Source organism: Lepidothrix coronata, unplaced genomic scaffold (assembly GCF_001604755.1).
Source record: "Lepidothrix coronata isolate B3197 unplaced genomic scaffold, Lepidothrix_coronata-1.0 Scaffold236, whole genome shotgun sequence".
NCBI classification, from domain to species: domain Eukaryota; kingdom Metazoa; phylum Chordata; class Aves; order Passeriformes; family Pipridae; genus Lepidothrix; species Lepidothrix coronata.
Genome location: NW_016690416.1, coordinates 242,243 through 246,646, shown reverse-complemented (window position 1 = coordinate 246,646; position 4,404 = coordinate 242,243).

Here is a 4,404-nt window from a genome sequence, read left to right as displayed (position 1 = left end):
GAACTTTTGCTATGGAGAAAATGCAATACTAGTATAGGATTTAATCATGTAGCAAAGTCCTGAAGCAAGGATTTCTTCTGCCTGTGGATCAATGTCCTGGTGGCAAGATAAGTTTTTCATTCCTAGATTGTCAGAAGGCAGATGTGGGACACGTGGACTTGGAGCTCAGGCCCTAAATAATACCTAAGCTTAAAAATGTCACTGTAGGCATGTGGAGGTTGTATGCACACAGGTGTTTTGGGGTATTTTTAGTATGATCTACGTTCTCTGTAATCTCAGTTTCATCATTCAGCAAATACAGCTGTCAGTTATTGCAGTAGATCAGAGGCCATGGCAAGTAAGCTAAAAAAAGGTCTGTGTTACAAAATGACCTGCAGTTAAATACCTGATCCCTGGTGGTGGGTTGAATTGGTTACTTATCTGGTTAGGAAAATATCTATGCCAGGAGCTTCATATTATCATTTGTTCTTCTTTCTTCTTGAATTTTTTTTCTTCTCCTTTTCATCCAAACGGGTGTAAATGCTGGGGAAGTTGTTGTGAGTCAGTCTGTATTCCATGGGAGCTGCTGGCACAGAACAGGCCCCAGATCAGTGAGTTCATCAAACTCCTCTGTGAAAACCCCGAGGTTTTTCTTGGGTCACAGAGGGCTGAAGTCCCCACGTTCTCCTGTGGTGACCCCAGGAGCTCAGAAACCCCCTCCACTTCCCAGCAAATCCCACGAAATGAGCTGCCCCAAGGAAAACAGTCACCTGCCCTGGGGACACTGCCGGTGGCACCAGTGCCCTGCGTGGTGCGGGCAGACCTGGCAGAGGCACCAGAGCAGCAGTGACCTGCTTGCACGTCAACCACCCTGATCCCTGCCTCCCGTGGGACCGACTCCACACACACCCTTCTGTTTGCCCGGTTCTGCTTTGTTTGGCTTTTCTGGAAAACCTTTTCCATGGAGTGCCGTGTCGCGGCTGACCGCGGGGCAGGGCGAGCTCCCAGGGCGAGTTGTTTTGGAAAACAAGTCTGACCTCAGCCAGAAAAGGTGGCATTTTAACATTTTCCCCTTCGCTGCCTCCGTGAAATGGTGCCACCTCCCAGCTGGGGTGATGGGAACAGGCAGGTGCCTGAACCACCTCCTCGGGCTGCTTTCCCCAGTCGGGGACTGGCCACTGGGACCCTCTCCATGGTCAGCCAGGGGTACAGCCCTGGGGGGATTTACTCTCAGATGAGGTGAGGTCCTTGGGTTTGTTTTCTGTTTCTTTCAACCAGTGATGTTGCCAGATAGTGGGATCTCCCCTGAAGCTGAGCTTTGAGACTGGCAGATTTAAAAGGAACAGAACAGAATAGAATAGGAAAAGAGGAAAAAGAAAAGGAAATAAGAGGAAAGAAAGAAAAGGAAATGAAAGAAAGAAAAGGAAAATAAAAGAGAAAAAAATGGAAGGGAAGGAAAAGGAAAAGGAAAATCTCATCAGAGATGGGAATCAAAGCATGAAAATACAAAGAAAGGTTTGGGATGAACGTGGCTTGTACCTGGCACTTCTGCCTCCCAGGAAGGCAAGCACATCAACCAGGAGGTGGATCAAGTCTCTGTCCAGGACTTAAAACTTCTCCCAGCAAAGCTGTTTGATGCACCCTACGAGGAGTCGTGGTTTCCATGACTTGGTTTTTCAGACAAAAATAAATGTTTCTTAAAATTCCTGACCCCCTGCAGTCCTGGGCCAGGTCATGAGCTCCCCCAGTAAGAACTGGATCATCAGAACTGTGCTAAGATCTCAGCCCTCGTGGGTCTGTGCCTGTGGCTTCTTGTATTCCGATGAACCCCGAACTCAAAGCAAAACCAAGTTGAAAGAGAAAAGTTTCATCAATTATTTTTCTCATGAAAACCATATGAAATTGTGACTTTCTCGTTCTTTCAGTGTGAAGCCTTTGATCAGTCCTGCCTTGTGAACTTTTGATTAGCCTGGGTTAAGATGAAATCCAAGACTGGGCACATTTTGTGTGGTCTCTGGTTTCGAGGTGAAAATTTTTCGTGTCTGTCCTGATCAGGTTATTCCTGGGCTGTTGTTCACAGTCACTTTCATAAAGCCATAGCCAAAAAATGATGGGGCTCTTAGTAAAAATATGCTGAGAAGGCAACCCAGCCATAGCAGGATTCATTTATTATTTATTATTTAGCATAAAGTTTGCTGCATTCATTACTAGGCCAAGTTATAATCCCCCGTTATGGCATCTCCTGGCTCTGTATTTAGCTGTATTTGGAAAATGAGACTTTCATCCAGGCTCTGAAGTTTGGAAACCAGCTCTCTCCAACCTGCTTTCCATGCTGAGACACAAAGATGAAAAAAATCTCATGACCATCCACTCCCGTAGTAAAATCTTACGCAATTAAATCCGTGAATCTCAATACCTGAAAAACAGGATTTGATGACACATGACAAGAGCTGAGTTAAAATATGTATGACTTAATACCAGCATGGTGGGTAATCTTTATCATCACGAGTGTGGAGAAGATGAAATCGAGGCATGGGGTGGGGATGCACAGCACTGGAGTTACCTCATTTATTCCCCCCCTCACCTGGAGTCCCATTCTGAAAAAGAGCCCCAGAAGTGTTGCTAAACAGACAGTATTGAAAAAAAAGCCACGGAAGAGGATCTGGAGAGATGCTTGTATGGAGTGGGGGGTTGCTGTGGTGCTTGGTGCATCCCATCTCTCGTGGTTTGCTCTCTCATTACCTACTTTGTCATGAGAAATTAGGAGTCTGAGGCAGCAGAGCTGTGTGTTCCCCTTTAGTCCTAGTCCAGCTCATGGGATCAGACCTCTCCATCCTAAATCTCATCCAGGAGCCTTCACCCCGTGCTGCTGAGGCCGCCAGGATTAGCTTTAAACTGCTCCTTGTTTTACATCTCATAGGAGGTAACATTTAAGGAACTTCTAGAAGTCAAGTGGCAGGACAAGATTAATTAGGATTCCTTTCTAATCCTAATTACAATGATATTTGCTTCCCACGATAGGAGTTGTTCATTATCATATGTATAAGTTTGCTTCTTTAGTCTGTCTGCTTCCCTCCCCCCAACAAAACAAAACCAAACAAAAAAAGTTTAAATAATATTTAATACATTTTTACAGTCATTAAAAAAATCGACTCTTTTTAATCTGCTAAAAACATCAGATGGGCAGAGGAGAAGCCCATTCAATTCCCTATTAATTTCCCTTGCTCTCTAATTATATGCAAATCCACCAAGCCCAGGTTTTAATTCAGCTGCTCGCATTAAGAGATCAGAGGAAGATTCAAAATGGGAAAGCAGAGTTTGACGTGTCGTCGGGGGCTCAGACGAATTCGACTGGAAGATAAATTCCACATTTTAATTAAAATGTTTATTCCGCTCTGCACAATAATGCTTGCTTGCTTTCAGAGGAAAAAAAAAGGGTATTAGGCATTAAAGGAACTAATTCCTCCTATCGAGAAAATTAGGATTTCTCCCAGGCAGACACAGGGTATCATCCCGGATTAGCGGCTGTAGCATTCTTTGTAAACATGTCACCCTTGAAAGTGAGCATCCAGGAAAGCTGCTATCGCCTTACTGCTGCAGGGCGTCCAGAGAGCATCCCTGCGGCTCCACCGGGGATTAGCTTCCCTCCACGGCCCCCGGGGAGCCGTTTGTCATGGAAACTGGGAAATAAATGTGAGCGAGGTTGGGATACCGTGGGGGTGGCAGCGGGCAGCTCGCCCCTCTCCAGCCCGGGGGTCCCCAGAGGGGTCCCTGTGGGGAGGGAGGGATGCCCCTCACCCCTGCCCTTCACTTCCCTGGTTGGCAGAACCAGTGCCAGGGTGGGAATGACACCCATCCCCACATGGGGCTGGCAGGAAGGCTGTGGAGAGTCTGGGAGAGAGCCCAGGGAAGGCTCAGTTTCGTTCCTGGCCATCCGTGTTGGAAATGCACCCCAACATCTTTATAAATGGCCAAGGATTTCACCCCAGGAGGGAAATGCCTACCCGGGGAGGACAGTAATGTTACAGATTGTCATCCCTCGTTGTTTTGGTTCATCTGTCACTGAGCTATGGCAAGTGCTTGGGCACAGCCCCCTCCCACGTGTAAAACACCTTCTCTTTGTGTTTGATGCCTCTGAACAAGTCAGCAGAATTACTGGATTGTTATTATTATTGTTACTGTTATTTTTTCCCATCACAGTCACCAAGATGGGGATTTACTCTCAGATGGGGTGAGGTCCTTGGGTTTGTTTTCTGTTTCTTCCAACCAGTGATGTTGTCAGATAGTGGGATCTCCCCTGAAGCTGAGCTTTGAGACTGGCAGATTTAAAAGGAACAGAACAGAATAGAATAGGAAAAGAAAATAAGAGGAAAAAGAAAAGAAAAGAAAGAAAAGAAAAGAAAAGAAAAGAAAAGAAAAGAAAAG